Genomic DNA, 26,250 nt, shown 5'->3' with positions numbered 1-26,250 from the left:
GAGATGCTCTCATCTGCTGTAGAACCTGGCGTGCTAGCACACCAGTACATCGTGATCACCCCAAAGTAACCCATGCTGATGAAAATGGACCTTGCAGGCCTGGAGCTGAGCCCCTAAAAAGGCTCTTTTTAAGGACTGAGAGATGACGAGACACTTGAACACAAGGTGAAATGCAGGGCACCTGTGGTGGTGGGGATAAGTCCAGCTCTGTATCAAGAAGTCACCTCAATTTCTGCTGCTGGTCACGGTACTCCTACTTTCCCACAGGTTTTCTCAAAGAAATACGGCACACTTGCTTAACAGCTTCAGTCCACCCGAGTATTATAAATGTTCATGCTTTAAATAATGTGTAACCACATTTTATAACAATATCTAATAGAGATTAGGCCTAGAAAAGAAGTCAGCCTAATCCTGTTAAATAAGAGCAAGGATATCTTGCAGACTATAAATCAAATGCTCCCCACAATAGGAAGCTTCTTCATTACCCTGTAAGACAGATAAACAATCAGCCACACTCCAAAAAAGCTTAACTCGAAGGTATATGTTGTGATACACAAATCAAAATTTAATTGCTACCAGCCCGCCTGCCTGCTTGCGGCCATGCAACATCCCTGTCTCGTACTACAGAGCATGTGCAAAGCTTTCAGAAACTTCATGCATTAAAAATGCAATTATGGAAACAATTTATAATCAATATGTGGTTATTAGGGTAACCTGCACGTATGGGATATTTTATAGCAATTATAATCCCAACAGTCCTTTCTGCGAATGAAATTTGCATTTTCGCTTTTCCCTTTCAGAGGTTTCAGTCCCAGCAGTGCCACCTACTGCTGAGATAACTTTGAAAATGGAATTTATTATTTCCTCAGGGGGAAAATTTTCAGAGACCATCATCCGCAGGTGGGCTGGAATAAAAACTCACAGGAAAAAAAAAAAATCTCCCTACCTATACATGGCTGAGACCAGAAGTAAAAAATAAAAATAGAAATCTCTCATTTGTAATCTCACATTACTGAAACCAAGTGTTATCACTCCTCATTTATGACAATTTATTTCTTTGCTGGTGGGAATTGTCCCAGCTCCAGTGAATAGCAGGAAGTTACACCAGCCCTTGTGAGCTCAATTTCTGGCCCAGAATTGTCAAGAGAAAAACATACAGAATTACTTTTTTTTTTATTTTGGAGACAAAAAAAAAAAAAAAAGAAAAGAAAAAAGGTGACTTTTGGCAACAAAACCCGAAGTCTTGCTTATTTCTTAGTGATAGGGAGGCTATTCCCCTCTCCTGAGACTGTGTGAGGTAGTTTGGTTAATGAAGGATATGAAGAACAGCTGAGGCAGGATCTCAGTATCTCTGGTGCAAGTGTAAGGAGTGATGGGATTCTGGTTTGGCTTTGCAAGGCTACGGCTGACAAGGTAAGGTACTAAATTTTGGCTTTAAGATCCTCAAAATAAGGAAAAATTATAAAATTGTGGAGTTTTTGAAACAATTTGCAATTTTGTGGTGGTTAAAATGTACTTCAGGTGGTACCTTGTGAGGGTTTGTGCCTTGTCCTTCCCCAGAGCACATCTCCTTCCATAAAAATAGCCCTGGGGCTGGGCTCCCTCCCTAGGATGCCCGTTTCTGAGCCAAAAGGGACATTTGGCTCCGCTCTGGGAAGTCTAGTCTGGCTTCAGCTGCAAGGAGGATGGGTGTAAAATGCTGTGTTGCACTGTGCTCTGTCTGAGGTTTGGAGTTGCTTCCAGCCAAGGATTTATTAAAGGATAAGGGGTAGAAGGGAGCAAACATTTTTTTGGCTGAGAATGTGAATTTTGCAAACTGTTTTTATTAAACTCTGAAATAGAAGCACTCTGGAATTCACATTTATATATTCAGTGAAGCAAAGAGAGATGTTTCTCCAGCGTTGTCTTCACAGCATGCTGCAGGTTAGGTGAAGTCCCTCCGAAACTGGCAGGTGCTTCTTGTTTAGGCAGGAGGAGGCAAGTTGGATCTTGCAGTAAGATGACTGCAGGTATAAAACTGTGACCCAAAACAGGGTCACCAGAAAGGCTGGAGAGACAGTAAGTGGTTTCAGTGAGGAGGGCTCTCTGGGAACTGATGGCGAATGCTGGGGAGTGTTTAGTATTTGACAGGAATAACCTGGAATAACCATGGAATAACCTGGCTGACTGCTCGGCTTTATAAAAACACCAGACATCTCACGTCTGAAAATAACCAGCGTCCTTACTGCCTGTGACGGCAAGAAAATCAGAATAAGGGATGGAGATGGCCAAGCATCATCAGCTCTTCACCCTTTGCAGCAGCACAAGGGAGCAGGAAGGCTTGAAGGTGGTAACTGCAAGGCAGGTGTGAATGCAGAAAAAAGAGGTATCTGATAGGAGGTTGCTGGGTTATTTGTTTTTAGGGTGACTTTTCTGGAGCTGAGTATTCCATGTTTTCCTACGCGTAGCCCTCTAATTGAACATTTGGGACTTATTTTCCATGCAGATTTTGTGAGTTTTAACTTAATCTTTGCCCCAGTCTTACAGGGCAAAACAATAAAGTAAGAACAGGGAGAACATCTGTCCTATAGGATAAACGGCAGGTATTATCTAAATTGGCTTTACGCAAACCTCTGCAAACACTTGTTTCTAACCAATTGCTTCTGCTTACCTCACCAAACAGCCTCCATTTTATGAAGAATAGTTGAAATACCTTGGTGTCAAAATGACCTTTCTGTAGGTGGACAGAGAAGGGTGAGATAAAACAGAGAAAAGCTGTGGAGGGTTCCTACAGCCTAACTCCCAACCTCTGGAAGAACCCAACTGAGGCACCTTGGATGACGCTGGGTATACTGACCACCTTCAGAGGGTCCTCACTTCTGTGTAGGAAAAGCCTGGCATGGTGAGGCTTCTGTTTTACAACACAGTCTGTTGGGAAGTTCCTGAGCCTGTCTGCTGGGACATTCATTGATATTGCAGACTGATGTCCCCTCACCCACCCTGATAGGATCTGTGTACCACAAAGATGCGTCTGCTTAAATTTCTGGATATTGGGTAGGCTGCTTTTCATTCCAGCTAAATGAGACCTTTTCATTTCATTTTTCATTGCATTTTTTTATTTTCATTTCTGTAAATTGCATTTTCCAAATTATTTATATTTATATATGTATAAGTTGATAGGGAACTCTTTTTTGGTGGCTTTTAGGAGAGTGATTCCAGCACGGAATGAAAAATAAACTTTAAAGTATAATTTGCTACTGTCCTTTCCAATCTGCTCGTTTGGCCTTCACTAAATGTTTCAAAACAGAACACCTCCAGCTGTTCCCCTGCCTATAAGAGAACTTGAATTTCAAAACCAGCTTCCACACACCCTGTCTCTGCTGGGAGCCCAGCTCTGTTCTGCGGGATTAAATCTGGACATTATTAAATTCTTCTGATCAGTGACAGAAGCGCCTTCAGAAAGAGTGCTGAGCAGCTGCTTAATATTGTTTTTGTGGTGATAGGGAGGCAAATGCCTTTTGCATTGGCTGGGAAAAGCAGTTTGTGTCATTCCTAGAGGCACTTTATTGTGGAAACACAGCTCAGAGTCATTCTTTACAGGCCAGTTGCCAAAACTTCAGCAGAAGCAGAGAAGCTTGCAAATAATTAGCTGGACTGCCTCTAGCAGGTGTCACTTTGGAATTCATAGTTGATGATAATCCTCAAAGATTGCAGAGAGGGGATCTGACTGGACAAAGCAAGGCTAATATCCACATATTACTCTGAGAGCAGCCACTCTCCTCACTAATGCACCAGCTCTGATGGGAAGCAGCTTGACAAAAAATCTGCAATTTGAACTACTGGATAAAGAACGAATAAATTGCTCATTTTAACTTGAAAAAAAAAAAAGGGGGGGAGGAAAAAAAAATAGGAGAAAAAGAATGCCCCCTACCCCCAAACAAATCAATACAATGTCTTGAATTGGAAAAGGATGCTGCTTAATTGGAATACAGATCCTGCATGAAACCCTGATTCTAGCATGAGGTATTTAATACTTTCTGCCACAATAAAAGAAGAGAATTAATGGACTCAGTGGGAAATCTAGATGGCATTTAGCTCTGAATCAGACTATTATTTTACACTTGGCATTGATAGGAGTCAAAATGAGGCCACAAGCCCAAGACTTTCTCAGCTCCTCGCGTGTGCCAATTCCCTTTATATTCCCATGATCCCTGCTTGGAGGCTTCCCTTTCTCCATCGCTCAATCATAGCAACAGCAAGCTGAGGTAATAAATTATGAAGCCTCTCCAGGCTAAATGTGGGTAAAAAATGCATTCATTTTCTCTCTTTTTAAATATGTGGCGATTGCACATACATGTAAGATGTAGCTGACAGTTTCTATAATATATGGTTAAAAAGGCAGACAGTTATTACAGAAATTTTATTCTATAAATGCATGCTTAATCAAAATTTGCTGCTTGCCCTGTAGAGGAGGAATTTCTTTTGTCACCCCTCTGAGTGTTAAGACATGCATGTATATTCAGGGTGAATGAAATGGAGACAAGATTTGAATGAATTTTTATACTTTCTAGGGATTAAAATGTTGCAAATTTTTGCAATATTTTTTTTTTTCTTTCCCTAATGTTTGAGGAAGGTTATAGCTTGTAAGAAATGAGGAAGATGAAGGAATTATATGAGTAAAAACACTGTGGGCAACTCTCCAAATCCATCCTTAGACTTTCTTTCTAATCCAAAGATTTATTTGGAAGGTGTCATGATTGTTAGCCATCTCAGAAGCCCTCACTGTAACAGTCCTCAGGACACTTTGGAGCTATCAGGAAGGCTGCATTGCCATTTTTCCCCAGGCCCAGCATTATGCTGACTGTAAGGCGTGCAATGCTGCATGTAGAAGGTGTTATTTATAAACCTGGGCCTGATTAGTCCTCATGACACCTTCAAAAGTGGATATATAAGATTATGAATATCTTGCTTCAAGCCAAATGGCAAGTGAGGAGCAGAAATGAGGCTGGGATTCAAGTTCTCAGTTCCCATGCCTTTCATACAAAGTCCTGTCATGCAAAGATGAGGTGTGAGAGCAGTAGTGCAACAAGAAAAAAAAAAAGCTGATGATGATCACCAGGTGCCGTGCGCTTGTTCTGATGCTCTTCTGGTTGTTTCCCTCCAAGCAATCTGGCTTCCCTGTTACCTGAAATACCTTCAGGATTGACCTCACGTAACTCTGCTTCCCCCAGGGGAGCCGTGAGATGCCTTCTCAACATTTCCCAACCAAGCTGTGGAGCAAATCAACAGCAACACTTTTGCCAGACCCCACAGAGCAAGGATGCTTGGTTCAGTACTGGGGGGAAAAGGTAGTCTGCAAAACCAGACAGTGGGTAGCTGGAAAACAAGTGGGAGCCCTGCTCCTGGAGGCCTGGTCAGAGAAATGACATTGGATCTGAGCTGGCAGACAGTGCTTTATCACCAGCTCCCTGGCTTGGGGCTTACTGGCCAGTTTCATCACATATGGCTAGCTTAAAAATAGATATCTAGAGTGAGAGCTTGAAAAGTCAGTTTAAGAAAGACTTAAGAGGAGTTTCTCTCTCCTTCCCCAGAACAAATGCTCATAACGAGAGATTGCTTTGTGATATCCCCGGAGCCACAGAGCCATTTCCAGGCTATGGAAACCCCATAGTAGTGCAAAGAGGAATGGCTCAGCTGCAGGGCTCAAGTAACTTCAGGCAGGATGGCTCCTTTTAGACCAGTAGTGTTTTATTTCAGAAGTCAATCACGCTTTCCAAAAGCTTGAGCTTAGCTTGGCAGAAGAAGAGCACTTTTGTCCTCTCTATCTCCTCTCCATGATGACCTTTGGCTTTACAATCTGATTGCCCTTAGGGTTTTATAATCTCAGATTTGTTGGTAACAGATATCTCATGCTGGCGATCCCCATATTGTGAAGCCCCATTTTTTAAAAATAATTCTGCTGAAGCAAAGATAAGCTATTGTTTTCAACTATAGGGTTTTAATAAAGCTGGTATATGAGAGGGCAGGGATCCAAGCCAATTATAACCTAATTGACCCTCTTATTCCTTCTTTCTTATCTGAAAGCACATTCTTTGCCAGTCAGGCTCATGATATCTGTTGCTTGGAAAGTGTAGTTTTCAATGACCTACAATTTCAGTGATCTACAGCATTCCTGATCCAGATAAATAAATGCAGGCATCTACCTCTAGTTGGATGATTGATTTAGTTAGTGGTCATAATTGGTCAATTAGGGAGACTCAGCCTGCTAAAGCCAGGAAAATGAGCAAGAGATGGAGGGAATCTGAGCACAGGATTTACCTTGACAGAGGAAACAATTTAAATGAAGGGAATCCAATGTTGCCTATTTAATACTCCATAGAGTATGAAAAGGCTTTCCGGAAATAATTACTCTCCCTATACACTGTTGTAACGAGGAGAAATTAAGTCACTGGCAAACTGAAGTCACCATTTTCCCATAAGTTTTCATGGCTCATTTGGCATTACTGGCTGGATGCTTGAGACTGGAGGAGAAATGAGCAGGCCACGCTGATCAGCTCAGGGGTGGGTGGCCCAGGAGCATTCTGTCAGCACACCTTGCTGCTTAAATTGGGGAAGAGGCATCTGGCATCAGCACAGCTCCTTGCATTCATTGTCTTGTGTCTAGCAGTGCCAGGAAAGAGTTCGGACAAGAGCTCCTGTGGCATGATGAAGAATACTGTATAGCAGCTCAGGCAGAGAAGGAATTGGAGAGTGAAGCTATGAGCAGGTAGATTAATCCATCCAAAGGGCATACAGTGGCTTGGCTGGATACATGATGTGAATTCAGAAGAACAGATTTGCTTCTTGCTTCTGAGCAGGAATACAAATGAGGAAATCAACTCCTACTGCTTCTCCCTCCTAAAGACTGAAACAGGATCCAGAGTGCTGCTCCACCAAAAGCAGGGCATGCCCAGCACGGCCATAGCCATGAATTGATCTCTCTTCTACACTTCTTCTCCAGACCCACCTTGCAAAAGGGAGGGAAGGCGAGATCTGTCCTCTTCAGAGAGTCTTTAGGTGACTGCAGCAAGTACATACAGACCTCTGTATCTCCCCAGACTGTCTCCTCAGCTATGACTCCATCCTCTGTAGCACATATATGCAGCGTAACACCCAGCAAGTCCTTCAAAGTAACATAACCAGGCAGTTCTGGTCTTGTTGTCTGAGATGGGGGGAAAAATTGCTTAAAAGGGCTTCTAAGGGTTTACACTCATTAGCAGTTTCAGATGCCCTTTTGCTGATCAGTGAGAAATCTCACCTTGGGCATTTTCATAGCGGTGAGGGAGGGAAAGGATGTGCATGCACCCATGTAAGGGGGTGTTCAAGTGGAGACAGGAGATGTGGGTCCAGCTGCTTTTTGGGGCTGGGAAGCAAATGCAATTTTTCTGCTACTGGGGCTCTGGGAATGCTTGTAACCTGACTTTCCTTCTCAGTCATTGTCATGCCACAAAGCACAAGCTTTTCGGTAGCATCCCGAGGGGTTGTGTCAGGTGGCACCTTCTCTTTTATTCGTTGGCTTGGGTACCATTGCCTTTTGCATTACTGCCTGGTTTCAACACCTGCGTTTCCAAATGAGCCCTGTGCTGCTTTGTGCCTGGTGTTACTTGGGCTGGGTGAACTATCGCTTTGGAGTCACAGTCAGGGAGACAATTTGGTGCCATCACCTGCAATATTTAACAGAGCCCAGCTGCAGCTTGCAATGTGAGACATCCCTTCCTCCCAGCCTTCGCCCTCAAATCACGGCATTTCAGCAAAGCGCACAGGAGAGCTCCACAGGGAGCTAACAAGGAGTGGGTGTTGGGAGTCACAGTTTTGTGGCATTGAAAACATCTTCAGAATTTTTTGGTCTCTTTAGCATTCCCGTTCCACGTTTGTCTCTAATTTTCGCATGTATATTTGTCGTAGTCCTTTACTATGTGTTTTCCATGTCCAACCGTGGGAAATGGACCAATTGTCTTCAGCCACCAGCCACCAAAAAGAAATACATAAATAAAAATCAGAAGTGATTGTTTATTAAATAGAAACTATATGGTTGTTGACAGGAAGAGCCATCCATTTTATCACAGATGCCAGCCTTCAGCGAGGTTTGTGCACCAGCAGAGCTCACCCATCCCCAGTGCAAAGGTAGTCACTTGTTCAGACCTCACCCGTGACTTTGCTGCTTCATCCTAAAATTTTGACTTCCACAGGCTCTCCTGGCACATTTTGGCTTTGAAACCACATGGACAAGGTGTGCCAAGACCCTGCATCATGCACAGAAAGCTGCTAGGGACCCATGGCATCAATAGCCTCTAATTGCCCTTCTAGGCCTCACCTCACACACATAAGCCTGGGTAGCGATGTGGGCTTGTGCATGCGGGGAAGCTGGGAGGTGCAGAGGGGAGGCTTATGGTGCTGACTGAGCCCCAGTAGGAAAGGTGTCTGTGGGGTAGTTCTTGTCTCACACAAATATTACACGTGTTGATGTGGTGGTTTCACTCAGGTGGGCTGCTGAGCTCCACCAAAACCGCTCTCTCGCTCCCCCTCCTCAAAAGTAAAGGGGGAGCTGGAGCTCCTCTCCACGGGTGGGTGGCAGCTCCCCCCAGATCCCCTGCTCCTGTGTGGGCTCCTCTCCACGGGCTGCAGCGTGGAGATCTGCTCCATGTGGGACCCATGGTCTGCAGGGGGACAGCCTGCTCCACCAGGGGCCTCTCCACAGGCCACAGGGGAGCTGCTGCTGCCTGCCTGCAGCACCTCCTGCCCTCCTGCTGCACTCACCCGGGGGGCTGCAGGGCTGGCTGAGTCTCCTCGCTCTCTCAGCTGTTGTTGCGCAGCAGTTTTTCCTGTTTAAATATGGTCTCACAGAGCTGCAAACAACATCGCTTATTGACTTGGCTCTGGGCAGTGGCAGGTCCCTTTGGAGCCAGATGAAACTGGCCCTTATCAAACATGGAGCAGCTTCTGGATTCTTCTTGTAGAGGCCACCCCTGCAGCCCCCTGCTACCAAACCTCGCCACGTAAACCCACTACAGTTGAACTAGCTTAAACATTGCTGAATGGACTTCAAGAGCAGCAGCATTTGTTCTCGTTTGAGGTGGAGCCAGAGCACGCATGTCAGTCATGGTAGCCTGGTGTCTGAGCTCGGTGCTGCTTGCAAAATGAGTAGAGATTTAAAACACAGCTTCTTCATCCTGGGTTTGTAGTGAGCAGTTGTTCTGTTTATGAACATGATGTGCTGTATCACGTTGTTTATGCAACCCATCAATCATTTGTGTTTGCTTATTGCTTTGGTATGTTTGCTGGGAGAAAAGCTGAGCCCCTCAGAGCAGCTCCTCTTTCCTCTCATCCTTCTCCCACACAACAGGTCATCTCTGTTCACCATCCCCCTCCCCCCCAAAAAACAAACAAACAAACAAACAAAAAAAAAAAAAAAAAAAAAAAAGAGAAAAAAAAAAAAAAAAAAACATGGAGGGAAACATCTTGGGTGATTCCCACAGTGGGGGAGCAGAGGGGCTCATTGGTCTGCAACCGCAGTGACTGGCTGCTGGAGTGCCTTGGGTTAATCATATCTTGCATTGTTCAAGCCTATAATGCAATCTCAAGTGAGGACAAAACTGTTCTTAACGTGCAGAGTATGACCTAGGAGATGGGATGGGTTAACTGCCTGCTGGACAATGTTATAAGATCAGGTGCTGTGATGGGAGATCAGGTTAGGAGGCAGAGGGTGCGTCCTGTCCAAAATACAGCATTTAAACTAGTCGTAGAATTTTTGCCCCTGTAATGAATAGCTGGGACTGAACCAGACATATTCCCAACAGGTAGCAAAATGAGGTGAGTTTACCAAGCCTATGCTGTTGACCTGGACCTCTTGCTGTGAGCCCTGAGCAGCACTCAGTACCGATGCTCACAGGGTTGGAGGCTACTGGACTGAATCAGATCCCCCATCCCTCACACTGCAACCAGTCTGAGGTAATTCAGAGCAGCAAATGGTCAGCAGCTGATGTTAGCCAAGAGTAATCCTACCCTGAGGGAAAGGGAGGAATAATCAAAACGCTTCATGAGAGAGGGTGAAATAGAACAACTTCTGCAGGAGGCAGTCCTGGACCTCTCAGGGGATGCTAGTTTGGCACAGAGGGAAAAGTAGTAGGCCAACACAGAAACAAAAATGCATGGAGCAGAGCAAATACATATGTGCATGTCAGTGGGGCCTTGGCGTTTCAAAAATGTGCCGCTAGCTAATGTAGATTTCCCCCACATATATATGTATTTATTTAGCTACTAAACCAGACGAGGTGACATTCTCTTCTTCTGTGGTGAAGACCACCTATAATATTCAATAACGTAATAATACAGAAAAGCCTTTAGTATGGTCTTTAATAAAATACCCTGACCTGACAGGTAAGTTATTGACTATTATAAAGCTGTTAGATTTAATATGAATCTCCTGGGCAATCCCTGGTATTCATCACATTTTCATGAGTAGAGAACGGTTGTAGATATTGCCAGATGTGGTCTCAGAGTGGAGAGCAACTGAGATAAAAATTGCAAAAGCAGATAAATGATGCATGGGCTGAAATCCCATTTCCAATCAGACCCAGAGAATGCTGTAAAAAGATTTAGTGGGCTTCCTCCCAGCAATTTGAAAGTCTCCTGAACAATTTACCCAGCTGCCCTGGGAGAAAGAGGAGTGGGCAGAAAGTGAATAATCTGATCTTTATATTAATTTTATCTCATAGTTAGATTACTTTAAATCCTGTAGCAGGGGATTGTATAACCCTGTAGTATTTTCTATGGCTGCTCTAAAGGGCTGCGTAAATGTCTGATGCCAGAACTTACTGATTTGGACTTTGTTAACATTTTACTGTGGCCAGCATCCTAATATTTTGTGGTGTACAACATGCTGCTTTCTTGTGCTGCCTTTCATTTTAGCATTTTCTGATCTCTTTCTATGCAGTTTTAGATAAAAATCTTGTTCCAAACTTCCCTGGCTGTACCCTGGTACAGCCCTGGTACATTTGGGTTGTTTGAATTGCTCATCAGTGGAAGAGAGGGAAAGGATGCTGTGAACTTACTGCCCTCTATTCTGTAATGCCCAAACTTCCAGCTTTAGCGTTTAATTTCATTTTGCAGTCATGCCCAGAGGGATCCCCTATCAAAGCCTTAGCATCATTGCTCTAGGTGCTGTATATGCATAAAATAGTAAACCCTATGTCTATGGGAATGAGAGCTGTGGGATTCCTAAACAGGCTTGGCATATGGGCAGATTTTCACAGAGATATGTACTCCTGCAAATCACAAACCAAGCACATATCCTCTAATTTTCCTGTGCTGGGATTGGATTTTTTTGTTGTTGTTGTTGTCATCTTTGTTTCATCTTTTTTTTTTTTTTTTTCCTTCTTCTCTATTAGAAGATAGCAGTACTCAGCCCTCCCAGGTGAGGGTTTCTGTCGTCCAGGCCTGTGCTATTTAGCTCTCACCAGTTTGCTTCTGCACCCCCTGTTTCTGTACGTCTTCTGTGAGCAGTGAACACCACGGTTGTCTCTTTCCAGGCTTATGAATCAAACAATGGTTGTTTGAGCATTTCCAGAGCCACTGCTCAGGGCAATAAACACCTGCAGATAGAAATGATAAATAGGTGGTGACTAAAACAATCAATGAATTTTTTGTCAAATTGGTAGCGTAGGACCAATAACTTCAGTAATCAGACAAAGCTATTCTCTGCCAAATAATGCTGTACTGAAGTATGTGCCTAAATACGCCATTTGGACAACACTAGGTTACGGTGTTCCTTGAAAGAGTTAACATCTAATCGCAGATTTGGTTTCCTTGATTGACAGACAATTTTCAAAAAGAGTGTGGTTTGTCAAGAAGTTGTTCCCTTCTTCTTCCAGAAATCTCTTTGAAACCAGTGCAGGCAATTTCCTGTCTGTGACGGCATTCAAGACACGAGATACCCTTGTCTTTGACAGCAAAGGACGTTGGTTTCATTTGAGCTTTTTCCCTTATCACTGACAACAATAAAATTGTCAAGTGTGTGATTTGAAACATCAAATTCGGTATGAACTTTTTGTGTAAGCAAGGGACATCGGACATATTAACTTTTTTTCTCCCATCTATACTGATATATGGGACATACCAATTGACAAATGGTAACGATTGCCTGATGTATGTGTATAGCAACTTCTGTGCGAACTATCAGCAGACCAACAAGGTTATAATGAAGTCATCTTTTGAATTTAATAATAAATTTCACTTTGTCAGCAGTGGTCCAAGGTAATGATGTGAAGCTTCTTAACAGTGAAGGCAGAGGAAGACTTCGTAGCTGAGGAAATGCTCATTTTAATTGCAGGCTTGAAATACTGTCTGTCAAAGTACCGTAGCATTATTTTATTTTTATTGAGAAACCAAATGCATTTGAACTTGACACCCCCCGATAAATAAATAAATAAATAAGCAAGCAGTCTCTCTGCATTCATAAGAAATCGATCATGGTGAATAACAGATGATTTTGAGTATTTGGGTTTGAGTCCACAGAGTGAGACTTGAAAGTCACCTGAAAATTGCCTTTTCCAGGCTTGGTTTTTAGGAGCATAAGCATTGCAAGGCATGAATGAGCTGTTTCACTGAAAGGAGAGTGGATTTCCTGGGTAAACCATGACTTCAGTCTGTCTTATGTCACACTGCTAGCCTTTGTGTAATGCCTATTGTTATACTACGGCTCTGGCTACAGCAGGCTCGGGTTCCTGGTGGTGGCATTAACTGCAGCCATGAATGTGCCTTACACCTCACCTTAAGTCTTCCTGACGGTCTTTTAAAAGAAGCTGTGATCAATTATGTAGAGGATATTTTACAAGAGCGAGCCCTTGTGAAAGATGTTATCCTGCCATGTTATCTCAGCGGGTGACGGTAGCTGCTGTAAGACCAGACGTGTGCCCGCAGTCCGTGCTGCTGGCCCCAGGTCGAGGGACAGTGTTACTCACTAGCACTTCAGCTCACTGCCTGGGAGGAGCAGCAGGTCCCTGCCTGCCCAAATTTCACATGAACAAAGTACTGCAGAGCTCCTGGGTGCATGAATCCAGCTGCCTGTCTCAATGCCTATTAAAGATAATTTTCCCCAAATAACCCAGCTCCAGATCTTCCTAGTTTCTCCTGTTGCTGAATACCCCCAGATAGCCTTTCAAATTCTGGTTAGCAAGTTGTGGTTTTGCTTCCTTTTACAAATAAATAGGCCTTGTCCTACAATCACATCTCAATACCTCTTAGAGCCAGTATTTATCATGGGAATTATTTCAAAGTCCATGGCGTCCTTCAGTTGGCCCAAAACCATTTCTCATTGCAACATCAGCAGACAACAGCAGCTAGCCCATAAGAGTATTAGTTACTCTTCCAGACCTCTTTCCACCCATAAGTTCCTGCTACCTCCAACCACCAAAGAGCAAAAATACGTGGATGTGTGACTTCCCCTGTAGTAAGAGCGGTGGGTGCAGCTTGGTGCTGAGTGGTAACGTCCTCAGCTGAATTACAGGCAAAAGCCGAAATCTAAAGGGTGTTTATATTACTTAGTGAAAATTATTCAACAATAAAAGTCTAGTTGCTGCTGTTGGGAATATAACTGTTAGAATAAAACTTAAGGCAACGGTAAGATTCAGCTATGGTATGTTAATTTGAATCTGCAGTAAATCTGTCAGGATTTCAAGTCAGTTTAAGAGGTAAAATATAATTGTTGTAAAACACCGAACTGCAATTTATATATATTTTTCCCAACCACTTGTGGGCTAGCAATATTTCAGCTCTATAATCACAATTTGAACCTTTTAGAAGGTTCTTTTTTATACAAGTCAGCAGAAGTAGTATTTTACTTCTCTTTTGTGTGGGATTCTTTGAATGCAATGCACTTCTGGGGAGGAAAATAGTCTGGGGAGAAAATCCAGCAAAGGCTGCTTTGCACTTGCTTCTCTTTTCTGAAAGAAAGACGTGCCTGAGTGTGCAATGATCAATTTGTCAGTCAGTTTGGAGCGCAATGAAAACGACTGTCAAGGTGAGGTTTTGTTAGTTAGATGTAAAATACCATTTGACCTTACAGACTTGCTTTTTGTAACGGCATTTTGTGATAACAGGTAGACGTGGTTAAAAAAAAATAATAATAATCCTTTTGTCATCTATCTTTTTGTAAAAAAGCTTCCTCTTATTTTTAAGCAGAAAAAGACTGTAAAGTGCCTTCAGTTTATTAAGCAATTAGACTAATAAGAGTTTTAGGCTTTTAGTCCCAAGCTTCTCCCAGGTGGTTTTTCGCAACAGCCTGAATCTTGACTGTTCATTTGCAACCCATCTTCCCAGGTGAGCTTTGGGATGCTGAGAAAGCCAAGAGGAGACATGAAGCAGGTTGCCCACATCATGCTTTGGGTATAATGTCTTAGTTAGGAGGCAGTCTTCATGTTGTCACCGGAGAGCAGGGAGAGCATCTGGAGAGCTGTGTGTGACCACCATCCTGTCACTCCCGGAGCAGAAACTCAAGGGGTGTTTGAGGAGAGGTATTAATGCCAGCCCAGAGGGCTTGGTGCCTCCTGGGGTGCACTCCCAGGAGACAAGTCCCCAGGATCCAAGTGCCCTTTGCAGGAGATGAACTCATCAGGCAGGGCTTACAGAGACGAGTGGTTTGGGGTGAGTCCTTACGGATGAGGGATGAAATATGTGAAGAGTTACTGCAGAGGGCACGGTGTTTTCTGAGGTCAGACCCACAGGAGCTCCTTGGGAGATGCCCTGGCAGCCTCTTAATGGAAAATAAAAGGCAGCCTGTTAATTTGTCCTTATTTGGAATCATTTCTGAAGGCTTGTAAAGCTTCACTGCTCCAGAGGAAAGTTACATCTGCTGATTGAGGGGAGGAAGGGAAATGATAATAAAAGTTACTCAGTTGAGGCTAATATAGCCTTTTGAATTTTGCAGTCAGATGAGTCTGAGAGATTAAAAGGAGAGAGAAAAGGATGATTTGCATGCTTAAAAAAGATAAATAACCTTTTGTACTCATTATTTTGGTATGTGTTTGCATTTTTCTTTTTTTCTTTTTTAAAGCATTAAGGAAAAGGGGACTTGACAATTCTTTAGCAAGTATTAGGCTAGGCTGAATTAGTGTGGAGAGACCGCTGGCCATCTGCGTAGTTTGGGCTGCTGTGACTTTTGAAGCTAATGCACTTTAATAGGTTTTGATGGCCAGAGTCTGCACAAAAAAAAAAATAAAAAATAAAAATAATAATGAGAATGAGGGAGATTGTTTTATTTTGTTGCTACTTGCATTGAGGCATGGCCTCTCCTGCTTCCAGCAAGGCAGGGTCTGGCTGCCTGTGTACTGCTTGCACCATGGTAACAGTCCTCTGTCAGCATCCTTGGGCAAAGAGAGGATACAGAGGTTAGCCTGTTCCAGAGCATTTATAGTCCAGGCAGACAGGTGAAAGCTACATTGGACTCAGGAAGAACAGGGTGGCAGAAGCACAGCGTGGGGAACAGGTGGTGCTAGCAATCCCTGCTGGCACCATGACCAAAAGAGGGAGTTCCCTGAACCTCAGTTGGATCTGGTCCTTGCTTCACCTGTAATATAACACTTCTCTTTTACCTGTTCCTGAATTTTCTCCTGTTTCAAGTCTAGTGCCTGTAAATTTAGCAATCACTCTGTACACACACAAGTAAGACCTTGTCTCAGGGTCTTGGCAAAGCAGTGAGGGCGAGCAGTGGTCCTGCCCCCTGTGTCCCCTCCACAAGTGGACAGAGCAGATACCTGCAAGGAGGCGGACCGCTGACCCTAATTCATCATCTGAACCGGTGCCTGCTGACAATTGCCTTTCTGATTGCGTATCATTTTCAAAGAGATTGCTGCATATAGTGGGAGAGAAAGCCTTGCAGATCCTCTTTGATGCGGTCTCTGGGTTTCAAAATCAAGACATCATTTAGCTGTCAGTGAAGACAGTGTGAAACTTGCAGGAGAATCCTCTCCAGTTGCTATTTCCCTGTAACAAGAAGACAACAAGAAAGAAGAAAAGGCATTTCATTGTGAAGTCTCTCAGGCTTGCAAATGCACTCTGCCACTTACAGGCCTTTTGTTTGCATTGTGCTTGGCTTGGCAGGAACCTGCCTCATTAACCTTTTCCGTCCCTCTCTCCTCTTCTGCTGCAAGGTAATACTGTAACCCCTTCAAGGTGCAAGGAGTGCAGGTGCACAGAGCCTCAGTCTTTGCATACTCAGACAGATGAGGGAAAGCAAGCTGAGAGGAGCTGCAGTGATGTGTACTGATGCATGGACTGATGGAGGTGGAGAGTGACGGGGCCAAAGAGTGGAGAAGTGAGGCCCTAGAGCATCTGTGGGAAAGGGAAAACCTCTGTTGGACAGCGGAGAGGGCACGTGTGTAATGACACTGCAAGACAGACCCAGCATGTAGCCACTGTTAAGAAAAGACTTTGAATGTACTGAGCTGCAGAGAGCAAGCAAGATGGTCTGGTTGTAAGACACCAAGGGCTGCAGCGAGAGTGTGACCAGCTGCTCCTTCCTCAGGCACTCTGGAAAAGCATATCACGGCAGATGTCCTTCCTTGCCATTTTTTTTTCCCCGTGTTCTTCACAGTGTGGTTTGCTTTTGCATCAGGTACCACGTTGCTTTCAATGCCATGACTGCACAGGAGCAGCTCTGGCGTAGCTAGAGGTCACAGCTGTAGCATGTCTGGCGCTGGGGTTAGCTTTGCCTCCCCTATCCTCTTGTGCAGGAGCGATGCCTCCAAAAGCCCTTCCACCACCTGTTTGGCTGGATGGAGCTGAAGTCCTTTTCCCCTAAATATAGCTCTGTGCGCGTGGCGGAGCTGAGCTCTGTTGGCATAGCAAAGCACAAGCAAAGAGAAAGCCAGATGGCTGATTCATGCTGAAAGGCAGCGTGAGGGACTAGAGAAGACAGGCAATGACTTGGCACAGTGACCAGTTTCTTGGCTGCCTCGGAGAGGCCGTCTTACCTTTCTGTCCCACCCTCTCCACCTACCTATAGCTTTTTTTCAGACAGGAATACCTCTACTTGCCAGGGACTGCATCTCTCTCCCAAAAAGGGACGATCACAGCACACAAAATTTAGCCGTATGGAATTTGAGTTGAGGTATTTCTTCAAAGGAGGGAGGTGGGTTCATCCTCCTGGAGACACAAATTGTCCATCTCTCTTTGCTGACTGTAGTGAGCAGGAAAGTGTGATGGTCATTCCCACCAAATCTGTGCGCTGCAGGATCTCATTTTCCTTAAATCAGCTGGGGAACGTGAGACCATGCTTTATGCTGGTTTTACAAGGACAGCAAGTACCTGATGCAGGAAATAATTGCATCGGGTTTAATTGAGTCAGATCTAACTGCATGTGATCTTTTTGTGGATTGTTTTTCTGCTTGTTTGTTGTGGGAGGAGGAGGAGGGAAAGTTTGCTCTTATTTTTGAACTCATGGGCAAACAAGCAGGCAACTCAGGGCTTAGTGTCATTTTTGGCTGTGTAGTAAACAAAGTTTGTGGAGTGAGCCCCAGTCTATGATGCCTGACACAGGCACATTCCTGAGCAGGTGCTGGTATGGGCTTCCTTCTCCTAAACAGAGTGGGTGGGTGGCTTGGTCCTCTGTTCAGACTCCAAAATTGTACATTTTATACTCTAAGCTTTCCTCTGACCTGAGACCTCAGACACTTCCTCGTCCTTTCTTCTTGCATGTACTCTACTTGGAGATCAGTTTCCAGCGTCCCTTCAGCCCACCTGCCAGAAGGAAACATCACTTTCTTTGTGCCCTGCTCCTTAAGCCAGGCACACTATCCAGGTTCAGCTTTGCAGGTTGCCTGTCGTGGGCATGCTGCAACTCCATTTCTAGAGCCAAAGCTTCTAGGGATGGTCAACTAGTAGTACAACTCTGGCTACTAATTTATTCCAAATAAGCTTGACTATGACAGTCTGTGACACTTATATGATCCTCGAATAGGGGACCAGAGGGTTGGGAGGATGCTGGGACTCCTTGCTAGATGTGTATGTGGTGGGAGAAGGGAGAGGTGGGCCTCAAAGTTTCCAGCTTTGCACATGAGACTGGCCCAGACTGTTGTGCTGCTAGGGCAGGTCTCTTGTCTGCCTTGGCTTGTGTTAGGTTGGAAGGTGCAGTGAGAAATAGTAAAGACTGAAAAAGCACTAAGATACCATTTTCTGCTAAAACACACCAATATTCCAGCGTACATGTGGCTCAGATTTGCAGTGAGCAGGCTGCTAGGAAAGGTGTGTGGGTAACAAAGGGGTCTTTGTAAACTGCAGAGGAAGAAACTGGAACCACACTGGCACAGGCTCTGGGTGACATAAACACTGTTACAGGTGCCGAATTAGGTGCAAAAATTTCAAATTATCACCTTCTTTGTTTGCTGTCAAGAAGATGCAAGTTGGTTGGCAGGGGAACTAAGTGACACTGTGGTGCTAAACACCCCAAACCACAGTGAGACAAAAGGCATGCCTAAAACCTTGGCTGATAATGTACAGTAAGTGGGAGTGGAGGGTTGTCCCAGTCTGGGTAAAACAGAGTTAGATGGTTTCTTGTTGGATTACCACTGGCTCCTAAGGTGGGACATCGAAGTAACTCCAATTACAGGTCTGTGACAGTTGCCAGCTTGCTCTTAAATTGCAGTAAGTGACATGAACCATGAAAAACTGGAGATAACAATAATAGTAATGATAACACTTTCAAAGACTTGAGCATCTAAGTAGAAGCTGCCACCATGGCCATGGTGTACAAACAAGAAACTTGATTTAGTAACAAGAGGAGAGGTATAGGGAAAAGCGACATGAATGTGGAGCTCAGAACATCCAGCCCAGCATTACAGGGATATTTTGTTCTGCTACAAGATTTCTGTGTTGGTGTGTTCAGGCTATGCACATGCTGGATCCTTGTTGTCCTTCAGTTATAACCCCATGTGTCTGGGATGGTATGAGGAGCAGCCAGCTGGTATCTGTTTTGCCAACGTGCAACATCCTCAATCTGGTTCATGAAAGTCCTGTGCAGTGGAAGATGGCTATTATGGCAATCCACTTGCATTTGCTTTTTCTAAGCTGTGTTAAGGAGGACACGGGGGCAGAAACAGGGGGACGCTGCCATGAAGACACAGAAATAAACCCAAACTCGAACTGGGAAAGGGCTGGTGAGATGTGGTTGCGTGGATCTGGTATGTGCTGCGGGTACAAACTGAAACATTTTCTTCAAGTGCTGTGGAACATGGGATCAATATCACTGGCTTGCTAGCTGATTAAATGAAACATTGCCTTTCTGCAGGAAAATGGGGCTTTTGAGGGGTTCCTGCACCAGCTGCTGTAGCTTAGCAGGCTATATTTAATCAGAGCCCAGAAGTACAGTTGTCTGGCTACTGAAGCTACTTTTTCTGATGACTTCTGGGCATCTTGGACCAGCCCGTCCATGCTCTGCTCCTAGGAATGGGAAGCTGATAACACCATAGAGCATCTCTGCAGTCCTCTTCTGAGTCTGCATGTAAAAATCGCCACTGGGGTTTGCATTTCCCCTGCATCTGGGACACATGCAGATTAGTGGGATTTTGGACTCCTCTAAATCCCAGGGAGTTGGGTGAAACCTTGCTTTTCTGTGCAAAAGATTGACTTGGTTATTTAAACAGCACTACACTGTCAGGCTCCTGCAGTCCCCGCAGAAGGAAATAGCTTCAGTATTGCTTTCTTTATTCATCCACTGTGCTGTGTTAGAAAGGGCAGAGCACGGGGTTTTCCAGCAAGGCCCAGGCTATGCTTATGTTTCCTGCTCCAGCTGCAGCTTCATGGAGGAAGCCTTTCACCCCCATGCTGGGCTCCCTCCCCTCTCTTCACCTCTTGCTGCCAGTCATCATCGTTTTCACATAGTTCATACAACATAATTGCAGTGTAATTGCCCCCAGTCCAGCTTAGCAAAACAAAAACATGCCAAGATTAACCCATCTATGTGATCGGTCTTTGCTGATCCAGACCATTGGGACTGAACCATGTTGTAGAAGGATGATTTGAGCCTGGAGGCATGCCACATGTGTGGGTAACCCCACTGCATCCACTGCCTGCCAGGTGTGGATGTGAGCAGAGCCTCCCAAGCTCCTCCACCCTGAACTGCAGAAGAGGAGAAGTTTCAAACTGGGAACAGATTTGCATCCTCCAGAAGGCAAGGGGAAGGAAGACGCACGAGGGACATAAACAGTGAGATTACCTCTGCATGCTGTGGGTTAAAATGCTATCATCTCTTTGAGTAGAGCATGTAAAGTGTGTACATCTGGAACGTGTGTGAGCTGCTGCGGCTCTAATTATGGGACTGTGGCACACTGGGCTACTGCACAGGCTGCTGAGCAGCCCTAGCTGTTTGAGCCTGGACTAACTTTGGTATGATTCATGATGTTAATGATGCATTTTTACAGCAGAGGAGGAAGAATCCTATTGTCCTTTCTTCTTTGTTTCAGTATATTTTTGCTTTATATCCGTTGAATGCTTTGTTTCCATTTTGTATTAATTTTGCAAATTGGTCCCTGTGGTAAGAGCATGTGTAACGGTTTTATGCAGCCTTTTCTAAGCCTGCCTTAATGTCCCTGCATTTATCTTTTGAAGCTAATAATTAAAAGGGGAAAAACACTGTCTGTGGACTTCTATAGCGATGCCAGTTGAGTCCATTTTCTCTCTTGTTGGTAACTATCTGATCTGACTCGCACCCACAACAGACTGTCGGGGGGAAAAAATAGTCACTGCTTTTATTTCATGTCTGGCCTGATGAGAATAGTAATGAGAACAGCAAAGCAGTTGCATCCCCAGCTAGCTGGCTACAAAGTAGGCAGGCTGAGTCCTCGATGTACTGTCAATTCCATGCATTGTGTAGGCAATTAACATTGATGCTAAAATAATTAATGATGAGAAAACATCAAAGGGTTTGGGTGCTTCAGTTCAAATGAGCACCAGAAGCTCAGTTTGTTATCCAGGCTTGTCTAGTTGTCTAAAAATACCTTATAACTAGCTTCTTGGTGCTGCAAACCACAAAAAGGCTGGCACTTCCATTCTGACTTAGATGTGTTCAGAGCTCTAGGAAGCTCCGGGAGAGGTTTCAACACGAAAACGAGCATTTGCGTTCAGTCTAATATGAGCTGTTTTGTAAATATTTGATGAAAAGATTTAGAATTTTTCAATTTCGGAAATGCACTGCACAAGTTGATTTACAGAAGGTTATCAAAGTCACAAGCTTGTTCTAATTTCCAAGGTAGTGATTGAACTTTTTTTGAAGTGATCTCTGGAGCAAGCAAATATACAGTGGAGGAGGTTGGTAGGAATGTCAAACTAGAGCTGGGTTGAAGTTGCCATCTAAGGCAGCGCTTCAATTCCCCTATTTCATACTTAGAGTACAGAATTAGCTCATATATTTATTGCAGTTATTGCTCCGTGGGTAATTGCATTTCTTCTGATGGATCAGAGAAACACCCGCAAGTAAAATGTCCAGAAAAAAATAAAATAAAATAAAATACAAATAAAAAAAGAAGAAGAAAATAGGAAAGAAAAAAAAAAGCTTAATTTGCAAGTCTCACCTGGATCTCCACTCCACCATGCACTGGTCCTTTGCATCTCATTTATTGGACCAGATCTGATTATACACGCAGCAGTGTCTCAGGTCCTGTCCTACCATCATAAACATCTATTTTTCCTATAGAGGAATGCAAGTCACTGTGCTAATGATTGAACTGTTTGTCAGGTGCAAAAAGCAGTGAAAGACAGAACTGAGTAGTGTGAGAGTCATTTAAAGCAACGTGTGTTGCAATGTGTGGAGTGCAGCACAAAAATGCTGCTGATTGGCCACAATGTAGACTGTCTTTCTGGAAGTCTGTACTCAGAGTATAATTAAGTGTGTGCTATCCCATGCGTGCTTAGAATTTCTTATTGACGACAATATTGAAGCAGCTAAGTTTAAAAATAAAAAGTATGAACCAAAGAGAATGAAAGAGGTCAACGTTTTATTATCTAAAGAGAACTTTGATGTAGAAAAGTTGCATACAACACAAATCAGCTATTAAATTGACCTCATCTGTGGCCTGCTCGATTTCAAAGGCCTTTGAGTAGACTTTTACAAAGAAAGTTTTAAAAGTTCATGCACAGAGGTAGCATTTTTTAAAAAAACAACATAGCTTATTTATTTTTAATAAGTTATACGCATAGCCCTTGGTTCCTTGAGGTAGCAAACCAAACATCTGGCTTTTAGGCTCAGTGATGTTTGGATCATGATCAAAGGGAAAGGTTGCCAATTAACCCCCCATGATCTCTCCACCATGTGTGTTTGATGCCATCTTTTTTCCATTTCATTTATTTCATCTGAGCTTGATATTAAATCTCTTACCAAATTCAGATTAGCCATGGCTTTCCCATTGCTCTGACAGCACATCAAAGCTCCAGAGGACCCAGAAGGTTGAATTAGCCACTGTCTGAATCTTCTCTGAGCTGCTCTGAGAGAGATGTATCTGTGTAAGGAATAAAGGGAATAGATGATATCTCTGCCCTGAAACTTTCAGAAAAGTTAAATGGTAAGACTGGGCTAAATTTAAACAAGAAGTACTGGGCAGAAAGCAAGTAGGTACAATAACGAGGTGTTGTATAGTTTATAGAAAAAATATAGAAAATAAGTAGCAATAAAGAGATAGAATAACTTGGAATAATTTCAGCATATATTTCAGCAAACAGGAATATGTTACATTACTAAATGTAATATATTTGCTGTTTGTATTAAAATAACATTAGTGAAGTAGGGAGGAGCCTACAAGGTAAGACCACGCTATTTTCATTGCTCTCATGATCATCAGTTACCTTTAAAACAAAAGGGCAAGCATTTTTTTGAGGCTGTCCTGGGGAGCTAAGCTACTGCCAAGAGCATGCAGCAGTGTGGAAAAAATGCAACCAATATGTGTAGGGAAAAAGGGAACAGGATACATAGAAATGAGGTGGGGACATTTAGCTCTGGGTAACTGACAGTTAAAAGCTTCATCTGGCAAGGCTTTGCTGTCATTGTCTGGGGTAATAAACTAAATGTCCTCTGCGAAGACACAGGCGGTATCAGATGTTCTGATGTTTGTATAATTTCATCTAGTCTATTTTATATGATAGAGGGTGATTTGGTACAAAAACTTGGGTCTAACAATTGAAATTAGGGTTACAGACCAAAAGTTGATCAGAAATCAGGGAAGACTGATATAAATCACACACAGCTGGACGTTTTATTGTATTTTCTCCTTCAAATGTGTTGCCACTTTCTGGTGAACCAGTTCCTGATTGTTCCATTTGGGCACTCCCAGGGTGTCATTTCAGAAATGAAATACAGGCTCAATGTGAGAAGAAAAGAGGGAACTGCGGTATGCTGAAAGCATGAGCTGCGCTGTAGAGGTGAGCAATTCATTTGGGACCTTGTGGAGGAGCTATAGAGGATGGGAATCATAGATTCATAAAGGTTGGAAAAGACTTCTAAGATCATCTGATCCAACCATCCCCCTACCACCACTGTCACCCACTAAACCATGTCCCCAAGCACCACGTCCAATCTTTCCTTGAACACCCCCAGGGACAGTGACTCCACCACCTCCCTGGGCAACCCGTCCCAGTGCCTGACTGCTCTTTCTGAGGAGAAATGTCTCCTCATTTCCAACCCGAACCTCCCCTGGGGCAACTTGAGGCCATTCCCTCTAATCCTGTCGCTAGTTATCTGTGAGAAGAGGCCAACCCCAGCTCCCCACACCTTCCTTTCAGGTAGCTGGAGAGAGCAATGAGGCCTCCGCTGAGCCTCCTCTTCTCCAGACCAAACACCCCCAGCTCCCTCAGCCGCTCCTCACAGGCCTTGTGCTCCAGGCCCTTCACCAGCTTCGTAGCCCTGCTCTGGACGCGCTCCAGGGCCTCGCTGTCCTTCTGGTAGTGAGGGGCCCAAAGCTGAACACAGTGCTCGAGGTGCGGCCTCACCAGAGCAGAGCACAGGGGGACGATCACCTCCCTGCTCCTGCTGGCTGCACCATTCCTGACACAAGCCAGGATGCCGCTGGCCTTCTTGGCCACCTGGGCACACTGCTGGCTCGTGTTCAGGCAAACATCTATCAGCACCCCCAGATCCTTTTCCTCTGCACAGCTTTCCAGCCACTCTGCCCCAAGCCCATAGCGTTGCATGGGGTTGTTGTGGCCAAAGTGCAGGACCCAGCACTTGGCCTTGTTGAACCCCATTGCCTTAGCCTCTGCCCATCAACCCATCAAATTATCTGTAACAACAGTGTAGATTTATTGACCCTTCCTTAAAAAGGCAAATGTTTAAATATTAAAGCATGGTACAGTGCCATTGAAAGGACTTTTTTTTTTTTTTAAGGACTTGTGTTTGTAAAGGGAAGAAAAAATCAGAATAGAATATTAAATATACAGAGCCAAAGGTGATCACTCACTTACAACAATGGTCTCAGAAAAAGTCCCTCTGCTATAGGGAGTATCACACACATTATGAGAATCTGGAGCAGAGACCAACTACTACAACTTGCAGGTAATCTGAAATAAATCTCCGGAGGTGTTAGTTATGTTGCATAACAATGTGAGTGACACCAGAGTCTGGAGGTCAGCTGCCTCTGTATGGTGGATAGGACAAGGACTGGTGGTCTTAAATTACTGTGAGAAGAATTCAGGTTAGGCACAAAGAAAATGTTTTTAACTGCTGTCTCGAAGTGCCCTGGACTGAGCCATCTGTAGAGGTCTTGTATTCTGTAGCCTGCAGCCTTGCTTCACTCAGGTATGTTTAAGTGTAGATGTAATTACATACCTTTGAAGTCTGACCATTTACTGACATCGGTGTGTTAAAACCTGAGTGGAAAGGCAAATGATTTTTGAACTCTCTTCTCTGGCATTCAGATTTTAGTTTCCCCGTAGAACATGATTATTCTATGCCAGCAGAACTGTTTTGGTTCCTTTTCCAGGATATTTTATATAATTATATAAAATCTTTCTCTTTGTAGCCTGAGATTATGTTTAACTGTACAGCTGCTTTTACATTTTTGTAGCATGCTAATGTATACCTACAACACCACCTTCCTCTAAAAAAAAAAAAAAAAAACCTTCCTTGTCTTCCTTGTCTTCTCCTGCTTTATTTGTATTGGCTTTTGGGGTCACCTGAATCGAACAAACATGTCTCTCAAAGCTTCCTGTTGACAATGTGTCTCCAGACAGTTTGTCTTTGGACAAACCAGCATGCCTAGGTGGATCACCAAGTTTTATTCCAGCGTGGAGTCAGAAGTCTTGTGCTGTTAGACAGTGAAATGGGCTTTGCTCTTTGTTAACTGTTTCTGGGCCTGACTTGCTCGTCCCTTATAAAGGAATGATAAACTGACGGATCTGAAAGCAAGAACAGAGCTGGTATCCTACATTAAGCCTCAGGAACAGGGGGCAAAACACGTCATCCAGCTGCTCTTACAGGGAACCTGGCAATCTTTCTGTACTTATAACCTGATCTTCATGAAAAAAATATGGAATTTTAGTTATATGACCTTAAAAGGAGAGAAATCACAACATTTTCTGATGCATCAGATCTCACGGGATCTTGCTGTTAACAATCCTGCACTTTATTTCCCAGTTGATCTTTCCCAACTTTTATTGCAACCATAATTATTTCTAAAGTCAAGGCATTGATTTTTTTTTTTTTAAGGGGGAAAAAAAAAGTTGATTGTTCAATCTCCAGTCTCTTAACAAAAAAGAGTCACTCAGAGCCACCCTGAAATAGTAACAGGGGTATGCCTCAAGTCTTCTGCAGCTCCTCCGGTCTCATCTCCCCTGACTTTCATGTAGGCTGGGAGGACCAGGAACACAGAGGAAGGCTTTCAGGAGCAGAAGTTACAAGAGAAATAATTTGCCCTTTGTTATCCCCTTTGCCTGAGGAAAACAGGGTGGAAACTTGATGCTAGGCAGAGGCACAGCATCGAGGATCGGTGTGTAAAAAAAAAACAAAAACATGGGAACTGCCCTGTGTAACCAGACACACTATTTTTCCCCTAGAAAAACTCCGAAGGCAGTATTAACGCTGGTACAGAAATGCAGACACTTAGAGTTCGGTTTTCAAAATCAGGTTCTTAATTCAGCAATTAAACACCTGCACACTGATTAGCGATTCAGAGAGCCTGTCGGCGCTTACCTTTTTCAGTGGGTGTCAAGTGCCAATTTTAGGTCTAAGTGCAGATGTAGGTGCATGCACAGAGGGTT

The 26,250-nt window shown here is 43.9% G+C and overlaps 1 long non-coding RNA gene across 1 annotated transcript; it reads left to right on the top strand.

Annotated features, from left to right (window-relative positions):
- Positions 1–1,292: 1,292 nt before the first annotated feature.
- Positions 1,293–24,544, top strand: LOC137856349 (uncharacterized). The gene is made up of 3 exons (XR_011096397.1): positions 1,293–1,413; positions 23,331–23,418; positions 24,380–24,544. It is a non-coding gene; the product is annotated as an uncharacterized lncRNA (long non-coding RNA).
- The last annotated feature ends 1,706 nt before the right edge of the window (positions 24,545–26,250 follow it).

Source organism: Anas acuta, chromosome 4 (assembly GCF_963932015.1).
Source record: "Anas acuta chromosome 4, bAnaAcu1.1, whole genome shotgun sequence".
Lineage (NCBI taxonomy): Eukaryota > Metazoa > Chordata > Aves > Anseriformes > Anatidae > Anas > Anas acuta.
Note: the sequence above shows the minus strand (reverse complement) of the source record. Positions and strands in the feature narration are given on the sequence as shown.